Source organism: Lepidochelys kempii, chromosome 5, assembly GCF_965140265.1.
Source record: "Lepidochelys kempii isolate rLepKem1 chromosome 5, rLepKem1.hap2, whole genome shotgun sequence".
Taxonomy (NCBI): Eukaryota; Metazoa; Chordata; order Testudines; family Cheloniidae; genus Lepidochelys; species Lepidochelys kempii.
This window is the reverse complement of record NC_133260.1, coordinates 84,336,179-84,350,357: the sequence shown is the minus strand read 5'-3', so window position 1 is coordinate 84,350,357 and position 14,179 is coordinate 84,336,179. Positions and strand designations below refer to the sequence as shown.

At 46.0% G+C, this 14,179-nt stretch overlaps 1 long non-coding RNA gene across 1 annotated transcript; it reads right to left on the bottom strand.

The window, feature by feature from the left end:
• Positions 1-1,540: 1,540 nt before the first annotated feature.
• Positions 1,541-9,620, bottom strand: LOC140911575 (uncharacterized). The gene is made up of 2 exons (XR_012159047.1): positions 8,817-9,620; positions 1,541-2,213 (listed from the first exon to the last, which is right to left on the bottom strand). It is a non-coding gene; the product is annotated as an uncharacterized lncRNA (long non-coding RNA).
• Positions 9,621-14,179: the final 4,559 nt, after the last annotated feature.

Sequence of the window (14,179 nt, the reverse complement as noted above, 5' to 3'; positions counted from 1 at the left end):
GGTTTAATTATTTATTTATAATATGGAGAAATAAAGATGCCACTGCATCGAATAGGAGCCCACAAAGAATTAACAAGATTTTTAATTGAGCGTATCAGTCTCTACATGAAATGCCTACTCTGTTGTTTCAATATTTTACATACGGCATTTTCCCTTTGAACACAGGTCATGTATACACGTATTTAAAGAAAATGCCTGCACTCATTTTCTTCTACATTCATTGTCATTGGGAAATGAGTGAAGGATGGACCCCAGAGTACAGTTCTCAAAACTCAAGCAATCTGTGCCTATTTTCTTCTTCGAACAGACACTATTAATTAAGGTGATAGTGAATAAGAATGACATCCAGTGGTTCTATTTTTCCTAAGAAACTAGTCTATTTCCCATTATTGTTTTCAATACCCATTCTTTCATTGTGTAGCGCAAATATGTATTGGCTTTCCATTGTGAAGATAGTTAGGAACATTCAACTACTTTAGTTTTTACCCCTTGAGAAAAAACAAGGGGGAAATAGCTTAGTTTAAAATGATTGTCATGATCCACATCTTTACAATACAGTGTAATTCCTAGTAAACATTCCCATGATGACCTATACAGTTTCCAAAAAACAGTATTTTCCGTAAACCATAACGGTAATTGAACAAAAAAAGATATTGTTCATATTAGATTCAGTGATAGTCCAAAAGATTCTCCTTGCATACTGGCTAGCTATATGTTCTGAAAGATGTCCATATATTTTCTTCTGTCAGCTGTTGAGCCAAATTCTGGCCTAATTTGAACCCATGCAACTTTATTTATTTCATTATGGTTGCACAGGGTGTCAGTCAAAGAATTCACCCCTTTGTAATGAATATCTACACACCTGGGACATTCTAAAGGATAGCCATAGGGAGCTGGATCTAGGATTCTGTTCTATTTTAAACTGACAGGATAAAGTGAGCCAGGTAGAGCTGGGGGAAGCTGTATTTGCCCACTGCTCAGACAGGGTTCTTCCACCTTTCCACAGAATAACCGTTTCAACCCATCTTCCAAAGCAGGTTATCAACTGAGAAAATTGTCAGTAGAAAGTAGTAAAGCATCAAAGTAAGGTATGAAATTCCTTAGATGGAAATGGTATGATAGAACAGAACATTGAAGAAGTTAGTATAATGGTATCTCAGTCTGAAATTGTCCTAGATGGTGACTAATTCCACATGGCATTTGCCCAGTTGTTAAGACATCTAATCTGTTGTCTTTGATGAAAACTTTGATCAAGCAGGACGTACTCCTGTCCTGGTATCTTACATTAGGTACGTTTGCCAGTTAAAAGTATACAAGCTAATGTTTATCACTTATCTTTATAGCTCCTTGCAAATGTAACCCTTCTGCCCGTCAGAGTTGGCAGCAACAAGGGCCGGGTTCAATATCTAGGGGTTCCATTCCAATAACACAATGCAAACTGGCTCGAGCCCCCACCCAGTGACCTGGGACAAATATATACCACCCCCGCTGGGCGCCTCCAAGAGGCAATACTTCCCCTCTCGCAAGCACATAGTCTGAGTGTAGCAAAAGTCTTTTAATAACAGAGAGAAACAATGTGGCATTATGTTGGGGAAACACCACCAACCGGATTCATAACACAACCCATGAGCAAAAACAACCCACCCCAGGCAAATTGGGGCATGCCCTTTTCCCTTTGGTTCTTGAGTCCAGCAACCCCAAAAGTCCAATGCCCCAAAAGTCTCTGTCCCTGGTCAGGGCAGCCCCAGAGTTCGAAAGTTTATCGGCGGAGCTTTACCTCCCAACCTGGGTGGAAATGGGACGGGGGTAAGAGGCACCTTACGTGATCTGAAGCTGACCGCCCCATAGCTCCATAGCGGCGCTCCGCTCCGCCAGCCGCCCCACAAAACTCCTTCGCGCAGCTGCACTCCGCTCCACCAGCCGCCCCACGAACTCCTTCACTCAGCTGCGCTCCGCTCCGCCAGCCGCCCCACGAACTCCTTCGCTCAGCTCCACGGCCCACAAGCAGCTCCTGCCATCCACACACTGCTCCGTGTCGAACTGCTTCGCCAGCCGGCCCGCAAACTGCTCCACAATATATCTTCAGGCTCCCCCACTACTTAACACAACACTCAGTGATTTCAGCGCTTAGGTGAATTCAGCTTATAATAGGGGAGCCCCAGTGCTGGTGCACTGTCAGCCCAAAGTGAGCTCAGCAGCCTGTAACTAGACTTCTAATGAAATCAAAATTAGCTCTGATATTCCACAGTGGAGAGAGGAGGAAGTGCAATTAGCATGTAAGGCCCTCACCAAGGGGCCCATGCCACCAAGTATTAATACTTGTCCCCAGCCTCTCTCCATTCACACAGTTTTGGAACCCATGACCCTTGCCTAGCGAGTGCTACTTAGATGATGGTGAATCCCTCCATCGTAACAAAAGGCCACGTACAGTTCCAAGCACAGTTCCCATAATCAGGGTAATAACAATTTATTCTTCCTGCCCCAATAACAGAGACACTGGGGATCCCACAGCAGCCAAAGTGACCATTTGGGCAGCTATGGTCTCATTCTAGGCGTGGTGGGTGTGCCTATGCAAATGAGATCGGCCCCTGAAATTCTTTTCCACAACTTGCCACACCTCACCACCAGATGTCAGGGTGGAGCTCATCCTGACACTGCTTACATCCTCCCCCCAGCCGAGACTTTGTCGTCCCGACAAATCACACTCCCTTTATACCAACTCATTGGTTTCCTCCAAAGGGCCTCAGGAAGCCCACTTTAGCTTCCACAAGCCTGTGTGCTAAATGTATTGGCTCCTCACTAGTCACCCCAGGTGCATCATAAGTTAACCGTTTCACTGGTCTTATCACCCTGTCTCGTCTATTGAGAATCTCTGTTGCCGAAGTAAGGGGAACATCCTCTTGAGTGACGGATGGAGAGGCTTCCCTGGAGGGTCCCTCGGCTACTGGCGTAGGCCCCTGCACTCCTAGTTCTAACGCTGGAGGGTCCAAGGTGCCCAGGACATCCTCTACCTGTCTGTCCCCATTGTCCAATAAGCTGTGTGTGTCATCACAGGGGGGTCTCATCAGCAGCACCGGGGTATCAGAAAGGGGCCTAAATAGTTCCGCCATTGGGTTTAGGGCGGAAGAGGGAAAACTCTCGTTTGGTTCAGCTGATCGAGACTGAAATCTTGTCTCCATCCCAGGATACACCAGGGTTGTGTCTTCCTCCTCAGACTCACTCTCAGATGTGCAGAATAGGGGTAAGTTAGCTGCAGGGGGCCCACTGTCTGTGTTGGATGGCGGCTTTGGTCTAGCACCTCTGTTCTGCCCGGCGGCCCTGCCGTGGCCCATCTCACAAGGGGTGCTTACCAATTCCCCCACAGGGAGCAAAAGGTTTCTATGCACCGTCTTTATTTGCCCTGGACCGTCTTCAGGTTTGATCTTGTAGACCGGCAGATCTCCCAGCTTTTCCATCACCAGGTAAGGTATTGCCTTCCATCTGTCAGCTATCTTGTGTTTGCCAGCAATACCCAAATTTCGCAGCAGGACTCTGTCCCCCGGCTGGAGCTCCTGCGAACGCACTCTAGCATCATATCGATGTTTGTTGCGGTCTGCGTTCTTCCGAGCCGCAGCGGTAGCTAAGCGATAAGCATCCCGCAGCTTTTCTTTTAGTCGGGATACATATTGCTGATGAGTTTCATAGCTATCTCCATCCTCTGATACACCAAAGCACAAGTCTATGGGTAATCTTGGTTCTCGCCCAAACATCAAGAGATATGGGGTGACTCCCGTAGCATCGTTCTTTGTGGCATTGTAGGCATGCACCAGAAATGCGACATGCTGGCTCCAGGTTGCCTTCTGCTCTGGTCGCAAAGTTCCCAACATATCTAATAGGGTTCGATTGAACCTCTCTGGCTGAGGATCACCTTGGGGGTGATAAGGCGTTGTCCTAGACTTTTTAATTCCTGCTATCTTCAGCACCTCCTTCAGAAGGTGACTCTCAAAATCCCGCCCCTGATCAGAGTGTATCCGAGCCGGGAATCCATAGACTGAGAAATATTTGTCCCACAATACTCGAGCAACGGTGGTGGCCCTCTGATCACGTGTGGGATATGCTTGTGCATACCGTGTAAAATGGTCAGTCACTACTAGAATGTTTCCAACATTCCTCTTGTCTACCTCTACAGACAAGAAATCAATGCATACCAACTCCAAAGGTTTGTTGCTGGTGATGTTCTTGAGATATGCAGCCCTCGTGGGCAGAGTTTTCCTTTGAACACATCGAGCGCAAGTCTCACATTTCCTGCGAACATCTTCAGCCATTCGGGGCCAATAGAACCTACTACGAATAAGTTCCAGGGTCCTCTCCATCCCTAAATGCCCAAAGTCATCATGCAGGGCCCTCATGGCCAGGGCTCTGTACTTTTTTGGCAGTACTAGTTGTGCTCGTTGTTTTTGTAAAGGGTCAGTGGTCATTCGGTGTAGCACTCCCTGAATCAGTTTTAGTTTGGTCCATTCTCTCAATAGTAGTTTACCCTCCGGGTTAGGTGGGACAACCGCAGTTGGGCTTCGCCCCTCCCTTTTGGCAAGTAGTGTATCACGAATGTCAATATCTTGCCGCTGGGCTTCTTGCCAGTCAGCCGCATTGAGCATGGGCAAAGGAGATTGGTCTAATGCAATATAGTTCACCGAAGCAGAAGGCATGCATTCAGGGGGCAGGCCCAAAGCTTCTGCAACACATCCCTGAAAGTCTTCACGGGCCTCTGGCTCTCGGCGACTCACACTGCAAATAGCTCTCACTCCATCTGTGGGTATCACAGCAACTTCTGGAGCCTGCGGACGCCTGGACAATGCATCTGCATCTACATTGCTTCTCCCTGATCGGTACTGAATGCTGAACTCATAGCTAGCCAAGGCGGCCACCCATCTCTGCCCTGTAGCATCCAGCTTAGCACTTGTTAACACATAAGTCAGTGGATTGTTGTCTGTCCACACCTGGAACTGAGCACCATACAAGTAGTCTCGAAATTTCTCAGTGATGGCCCATTTCAAGGCCAAAAACTCCAGCTTGTGGGTGGGATAGCGAGTTTCACTATCAGACAATCCTCGGCTGGCAAAGGCTACAGGTTTACATTTGCCTTCCACTTCCTGGTACAGGACTGCTCCCAGACCCTCCAAACTGGCATCAGTATGCAGGATAAATGGTTTGCTTGGGTCAGCAAAAACTAGGACTGGAGCATGAGTTAGGCAAGTAATGATTTCTTGAAAAGCCCTTTCACATCTCTCATCCCACCGTGGCCCAAATGGTGCAAAGGGGCCATTGTGTCTCTGCACAGGAGGCTTTGGGGACCTCCCCTTATTCTTGGACTTAGATTTGTTCTTGCTGGACTGATGTCCCCTGGTAAGATCATTCAGAGGCTTTACAATCGTAGCATAGTTTTTCACAAATCTGCGGTAGTAGCCACTAAATCCAAGGAAGGTCTTGAGTTCTCTGTAGTTACTTGGACGTGGCCATGTAGTGAGTGCTTCTATTTTATCAGGATCAGTACTCACACCTTCTTGGGACACAATGTGACCCACGTACTTCACTGAGGTTCTGCAGAACTGGCATTTGTCAATTGAAAGCTTCAGACCATAATCCTCCAACCTATCAAGCACTTTAAGAAGTCTTTCTTCATGCTCCTCTAAGGTTCTTCCAAACACAATCAGGTCATCCAAATAAACTAACACTTGCAGTAAATTCATGTCTCCCACAACTTTCTCCATGAGACGTTGAAAGGTGGCAGGTGCTCCAGAAATCCCTTGGGGCATGCGTTCGAACTGATAAAACCCTAATGGGCAGATGAAGGCTGTCTTCTCCTTATCTTCTTCTCCCAGAGGGATCTGGTAGTATCCACTTCGAAGATCCAACACAGAGAACCACTGGCTTCCCAGCAAACAGTCTAAGGCGTCTTGCACTCGAGGCATAGTGTACTGGTCGACCACCGTACGGCTGTTTAGGGTGCGGTAGTCAATACACATCCGGATTTTCCCATTCTTTTTGCGGACTACCACGATGGGTGAGGCGTATGGGCTGCGGGACTCTGTAATGATGCCATTCGCAGCCAGCTCCTGAAGATGATGTCGCACATCTTCCATCTCAGAGAGAGCAATCTTCCTAGATCTCTCCCTGAAAGGTCGAGAGTCATGTAGTCTGATATTGTGCTCTACTCCTTTTGCACATCCCACATCCCACTCATGCAGTGAGAACACCTTGGATCTTTCACAAAGTTTCTTCCTCAGGCGATCTTTCCAGTCCTCGGACACTGGTGAATCTCCAAAGTCAAACTTTGCTGGGTCTATTGCCGGAACTGGAGTTTCATACTGGGGTTTTACAATCGACTCAGGCTCAAAGAGGTCTGCTATCTTTTGTCCTTGCTTCACAAAAATATCACGACTCGTTTCATTAGCAATCAGTATAGTCACCCTTTCCTGGGCTTCAGCAGGTAGGGTTATGACTCCACTGGGGACCAGCACTCCTTCAGGGAGCTCTCCTCCCATCGGCTGCTCTATCATTGCTAACGTCCCTTTACTGCCTTTCAGACAGGTACTCATGACAAGCACTTCTTGCTCCGTCCTTGCAGGCACTACTAAGGGGGTTGTGCCCGCGTACTTCAGTGCCCCAAGCGGTAGCTCAGATGTGTCCCTTTTAGCGCTCTCAATTTTCCTATAGGCTTCAGCACAAAGCGTATGGATCATCAGGGTATTCAGGTACTGGTCCCCAGCCCGCCTTCTGCAGTAATCTGCGAGTACCTTGAAGAGACTGGAGTTGGTCCCTATCAGCACAGACACATCAGAAGTCCCTTTAGGGTCAGGGCATATTAAGGCAGCTGTGTCTACCTCTTCTCTCACCCCAGCAACCTCCTCTGGGAATTCCAGGTGCACTATGACATACCCTTGATAGGGGTATTCATCCATGCTGAGGCCACATAGGCCAAGGCCAGTCAGTGGCTGTATAGGCAGGTGCCTAAGCATCTGTTGGTAGAATGACTGAAATATAATAGTCACTTGAGATCCAGTGTCAAGCACTGCTTTACACTCCACCCCTTCGATCCTCACCATGACCTCTGCTCGAGGCCCTATCAGTCCTGCAGGGATCCCAGCTGGACAGTCTTTTCTGGGGGAATCTTCAAATCCTGCAGACCTGGGGGGTCCCCGTCCCCAGACCCTCTGGCAGCTACCGGATCTCTCCCAACTGATCCTCAGCTTTCCATACACTAAGGAGGGGTTTTCTTCATTACGGCACTTGGCAGCACTGTGTCCATCCTGACCACATCGGTAGCAGAAGAATTGACCTTTCCCCCTTCGCCTGGGGGGGATGGTGGCTCTAAGTGCGGGCTTCTCAATCGCCACAGTTTGAGGCTTCTTATTCCTAGAAGTCTTAACTCGGTCAACGGTACTTTGCAGCTCAGCTATCCATTCCGTCAGGACCTGTATTTGTTGGGCAAGTTCCTCTCTGGTGCTCACCATCAGTACACTGGCCATTTGCAGTGGTGTTGTGCTGGCTGGCTCCGATGTTTGGGCTTCCCAAAACTCACTGGCAGCCTGCCTTTCTTCCTCCTCTCGGACCTCTTTTATCAGCTGGGAGTAACTTGGGGGATGTTCCCGTCGTTCTCTTAGCCGGAGATGAAGTAGAATCGGGTTCTGATACTGAGTTCCTCTTACAATTTGAGCCAGTCTGGTCTGATCCATCTGCTCAGCAGTCACTGCTCCCCTCATGACAGCTCTCTGAAGCAGTCTCTCCAGTCTCTGTATGTAGGCTGAAGCCTTCTCGCCCTTTTGTTGTCGGGAATTAAGGAACTTACAGTAGCTGTCTTCAGGGCCCTCTACGCTCCCAAAGTTGTGTTCAAGGGCCTCTAGGCAGTCCTTCACACTGACCCCAGGGTCAATGAGCTTCAGGGTGCGAATCACATCTAATGCTGGGCCGCCAAGGCTCTCTATAAGGCATCTTCGCTTTTCTGCATCTGGTACGGCCCACTCTTGCAGCATTTCAGTGGTATGCTCTAACCAGGGTTCAAACTCCTCCTCCCCAGCAAATAATCTTAACTTACGACAAGAGTCTGACTCAGCATGGGGCAGCACAACCTTTTCCAATATTTGCCCCAGAGCTTTTGTCCAATCATCAGCCGAGGCTGCAGCCTCCGAGCTAGAAGCTGCTGAGCCAGGGCCCAACAAACCTGACATATTAGCCATTATACAAACAGTAATTTCCTCAAAATATAAGCACAAACAAAAAAAATATATAAATTGTTTCCCAATGTAGTGGATCACTCAACAGGTGCTTGCGAGGGGTACTGACCCAGGCGATCCCGGACGAGCCCCCAAAAATGTAACCCTTCTGCCCGTCAGAGTTGGCAGCAACAAGGGCCGGGTTCAATATCTAGGGGTTCCATTCCAATAACACAATGCAAACTGGCTCGAGCCCCCACCCAGTGACCTGGGACAAATATATACCACCCCCGCTGGGCGCCTCCAAGAGGCAATACTTCCCCTCTCGCAAGCACATAGTCTGAGTGTAGCAAAAGTCTTTTAATAACAGAGAGAAACAATGTGGCATTATGTTGGGGAAACACCACCAACCGGATTCATAACACAACCCATGAGCAAAAACAACCCACCCCAGGCAAATTGGGGCATGCCCTTTTCCCTTTGGTTCTTGAGTCCAGCAACCCCAAAAGTCCAATGCCCCAAAAGTCTCTGTCCCTGGTCAGGGCAGCCCCAGAGTTCGAAAGTTTATCGGCGGAGCTTTACCTCCCAACCTGGGTGGAAATGGGACGGGGGTAAGAGGCACCTTACGTGATCTGAAGCTGACCGCCCCATAGCTCCATAGCGGCGCTCCGCTCCGCTCCGCCAGCCGCCCCACAAAACTCCTTCGCGCAGCTGCACTCCGCTCCACCAGCCGCCCCACGAACTCCTTCACTCAGCTGCGCTCCGCTCCGCCAGCCGCCCCACGAACTCCTTCGCTCAGCTCCACGGCCCACAAGCAGCTCCTGCCATCCACACACTGCTCCGTGTCGAACTGCTTCGCCAGCCGGCCCGCAAACTGCTCCACAATATATCTTCAGGCTCCCCCACTACTTAACACAACACTCAGTGATTTCAGCGCTTAGGTGAATTCAGCTTATAATAGGGGAGCCCCAGTGCTGGTGCACTGTCAGCCCAAAGTGAGCTCAGCAGCCTGTAACTAGACTTCTAATGAAATCAAAATTAGCTCTGATATTCCACAGTGGAGAGAGGAGGAAGTGCAATTAGCATGTAAGGCCCTCACCAAGGGGCCCATGCCACCAAGTATTAATACTTGTCCCCAGCCTCTCTCCATTCACACAGTTTTGGAACCCATGACCCTTGCCTAGCGAGTGCTACTTAGATGATGGTGAATCCCTCCATCGTAACAAAAGGCCACGTACAGTTCCAAGCACAGTTCCCATAATCAGGGTAATAACAATTTATTCTTCCTGCCCCAATAACAGAGACACTGGGGATCCCACAGCAGCCAAAGTGACCATTTGGGCAGCTATGGTCTCATTCTAGGCGTGGTGGGTGTGCCTATGCAAATGAGATCGGCCCCTGAAATTCTTTTCCACAACTTGCCACACCTCACCACCAGATGTCAGGGTGGAGCTCATCCTGACACTGCTTACACAAATATTAATTAATTAATCCTCATGACACCCATATGAGGTAGCTAAGAGAAAATTACTTAATTCTGCTTCACCAGAGATACCACCTGTGCAGGATTCTCACTCCTGAATCTCAGCTCCATAGCATGAGACAGGCAGAACACCCCAAACTCTTATGATCTTTTGATTCCTAAGGCAGTGGCAGCAGATCAGACTGCGAGCAGCCCTTTACCATCCCAGCTAGTCATTGCATGTCACCTTCTGAGCTTAACTGCTGGCCTTGGAGCCTTCTGTTCAGTTCCTTATTGGACACGAAGCAAAGGAAATGTGATGAAAAATTATTGGGGAAAAAATGAAAGATGTCTCAAAATATAAATAATACAACAGAGGTGTAAAGCCTAAAACTACCTCAAACAATTCCCCTCCAGGTTCAGAAGGGAGGATCCTGAATGATGTCTTCAGACAATGAAACATTATTTACTTTTCATTCTGCTTTTCTGAATATATCATCTGGCAGGAATATCAATCCTGGAGAGTAGGACATTTGAGGGATTTCCAAAAGAAAATGTTTTACATTCACAAAGTGCAAACAGGCAACACAGTAAAGACAATTCCAACAGAGAGAAAATATGTATTTTTAACATTTTAACCATGCAATACAAAGTAAGCTAAAGTAAGATAACTCCTCAAAAATTAGGTTTAACCCTTTGAGAGCCTGAAATCCAAAGAGAAGATGTTAAACCTTTTGACAAACTCATATAACAGACATCCCCAAAGAAACAAAATTTTAAGAAGCAAGAAAGTTGGGCTCTCCTTTTCGAGAAAGCAGTTCTGCAGGAGCAAGAGACTGAAACAAGATTCCATCCTAAAAGACATATTTAGGTAAAAGTGTACGTAAATGTCCAGAGTAAGGATAAGGTAAATACTTTGCATGTCAGTGACACAACATTCGTAATGCGGGTAGTGAAGGCTGCGTTGCCAAGAACCTAGGGTGCCTTGATGTTGGTCATCCATGGCTCAGGACAGCCAAATCATTGCAATGTGACATGCACTGAAATTTCAGTTTAGATGTGGTGCTCTTGGAAACAATACCGTCTGGTGAACTGGTGTCAAATGAAAACAAAAAGTTGGGTGGATTTTCTAAGGACTTAAAATCACTCCAAGTAGAAATACTTCACATCAGGTTTCCGGAGAAGGGTCAAGGGATGGGCATGGCAAAAATGTTTACAGGATAATAGATTCACTAAGGTGGAACTCCATCACTACCTAAGAGAGGAATCTTGAACAAGCCCATCCCAACACCACAGTGCTGTAAAATTTGGATAAAGTGGACCAGTCACAAAGGTACCTTGTTCACTGCCACTAAGAAAATGGCCCTCTATGTATGAAACTTCAGATCTCAGACACTAATTGGTTCAAAAAGAGTTTTCATCATCTTTGGCAAGACTACACTAACATCCCATGACACAGAAGACTTTTTAATGAGGAGTTTCAAAAGAGTTGAGCCCCTCCTGAACCTAATAACAAACGGTGCAGAGATACTGGTTTCTCTCAGAACTGTGTGACTGGGCAACAAAATGGCAGATTAAATTCAATATTGATAAATGCAAAGTAATGCACATTGGAAAACATAATCCTGACTGTACATATAAAATAATGGGGTCTAAATTAGCTGTTACCACTCAAGAAAGAGATCTTGAAGTCATTGTGGATAGTTTTCTGAAAACATCCACTCAATGTGCAGTGGCAGTCAAAAAAGCGAACACAATGTTGGGAATCATTAAGAAACGGACAGATAATAAGGCAGAAAATATCATATTGCCTCTATATAAAATCTATGATACGTGCACATCTTGAATACTGCATGCAGATGTGGCCACCCTATCTCAAAAAAGATATATTGGAATTGGAAAAGGTTCAGAAAAGGGCAACAAAAATTATTAGGGGTATGGAATGGCTGCCATATGGGGAGAGATTAATAAGACAGGGATTTTTCAGCTTGGAAAAGAAATGACTAAGGGGGGAATATGATTAAGGTCTATAAAATCATGACTGGTATGGAGAAAGTAAATAAGGAAATATTTACTCCTTCTCATAACACAAGAACTAGGGGGTCACCAAATGAAATTAATAGGAAGAAGGTTTAAAACAAACAAAAGGAAGTATGTCTTCACACAATGAACAGTCTGTGGAACTCTTTGCCAGAGGATGTTGTGAAGGCCAAGACTATAACAGGGTTCAAAAAAGAACTAGACAAATTCATGGAGGATAGGGTCCATCAATGGCGTCCCTAGCTTCTGTTTGCCAGAAGCTGGGAATGGATGACAGGGGGTGGATCACTTGATCACCTATTCATTCCCTCTGGGGCATCTGGTATTGGCCACTATCGGAAGACAGGATACTGAGCAATATGGACTTTTGGTCTGACCCAGTATGGCCGTTCTTATGGTTTCCTTTTGCCTCATTCATGACAGGCTGAAAGAGCTGCCAAAGGCACCTGAAAGAACTTAGATAATTGAAGAAGCTTGGCCTGATTACACACCCCATTGCAAACCTTTAGCACACAGAATTTCAAGTCCTTCTTGCTGACAGCTTCCAAGATGCCAGGGCGCATCAGTTACTTGCAGAATACAAACTGCCAAGGAGTCTTCATGGACTGCGATACAGAAAAATGCCCTGGCTCTGAATGATGATCCTAGGCCAGACTCTCAGCCTGATGTGATCATTTTTTTTTTTTTTACTAGAAATGGTTGGAAAATAGGGGTTTTTTCCTCATAGAAATTTCAACTTTTCAGCAAAATATCAAAATTCAAAATATTTCAGCTATAAGCCACAATATTTTTATTTAAAATGGCACTATGGTGTCTCATGGGAGTTGTAGTTCAGGTGCCTTATCACCCCCGTCTCCTCTATGGGCCAGCCTTCCTAGCCAGACTACATTTGCCACGATACACCACTTGCTCCCTTCTTGGAGACGGGTACATGTTAGGAGGCCCTGAATGTGGCGTGTCATGGGAGATGTAGTCTGGCCAGAGACCTTGGCCTATAGAAGAGATTGGAAGCACTGGGCACCTGAAGTTCATCTCCCATGCGGCACCATGGTGCCATTTTAAATCAAAATATTTTGATGTCTTGTTTTGGTTTGTTTTTTAAGCAAAATATCCAAATTTTCTGAGAAAGGCAGAACTTTTTGCACACAAAAAATTGTAATTTTTATGCAATTTTCCAACCAGTCCTATTTTTGACCATGCGCAACAGAGCTGAGAACCATATTTGTTTGTGCCGCTATGGGGCTATTAAGATAATTGAACTCTTTGTCCCTCCTGAAGTTTGCCAGGAGTTTTGCTACTAGAGAAACTGATAAAAAGGCATACAAAAAGCCTCCTTAACCAAAAAATGGAGATGATGTCCCTGGATAGACTGGTTTCTTCTTGTGGAAAGAGCAGAAGACTGGAATCTCATCTTTTTTCAGTGAGTGGCAAAGAGTTGCCTGGAAGAGATTAAAAAGAAGAGATTGATTAAGATCACAGGGTGCTGTTGGGAGTAAAGGTATATTTAAGCCTGATAAGGAGACTGCCATGATTTTTAAGAGTCTGTTCTGATAAAAGTTAAGAGTTTAAGTATAATAGAACTGCGCATGTGTAAGAAATTGCCAAGTAATCATGTTCGGGAAGAAAAATAAAAGATAAAGTAACTACAAAGCTAGAGAAGATCTGTTTTAGCTAACGCAAAACTTATACTTGATGGGGAGGAGAGTTAACATGGAAATGAAAGACTAATACATATGTATAAGGAAAGATTACAAAAGTTATAAATAAGTCAGCTTAACAACAGGAAGCTGAAGCTGTGTATTGTGTGGTGCTGGAGGTGACTGTGTGGTGAGATGACTGCCCTGATGAGCTTCCCACTTATGGTTAACTGATCATTATTTGCTAATGTTTTGCCTTAATAAAGATTTATTAGACCCATCTGCTGAGTAGTGAATCTTTCAGTCCAGCCGGTGCTACATACACCAGTATGGGGGCGGGAAGGAGAGGAGGAGGCCTGGATCGCTTTTCAACCTGCTACCGCCACAGTTAGCATCCTAAAACTCTAAGAGCTTGCAGAGTTCCCCATTTTCCAGGCTAAGGGGTTCAACATAGGAGTGAGAACAGTACACAAAGATTACCTGATTTTCCAGGTGGGGAAACTGAAATGGGGTTAAGTTACTTGCCTAAGGCTATAAAGGAAATCATTGTCAATGCCAGAATTGGAACTCAGTAGTTCCTGGATCCCTGTTCTGTGCTCAGACCCTTAGATAATTTTATCTCAATTTAAACAAAAATCATCTTCACTGTAACATAGCATAAAAGCCTTAAAATAAGGCTGCATTCTTTTTATTTTGTAGAAACACTATTAATAAGGAGAGAGAGAGAGATTGGGTGGCAGCTGTTAATGATTAGAACCTTCCTGAGCACAGGATATATTGTGCTTGCCAAAGCAACACACAGCTCTTCGTGATGTAGGACTGTGAAAAAGAGACAGAATTAATACAGTTAA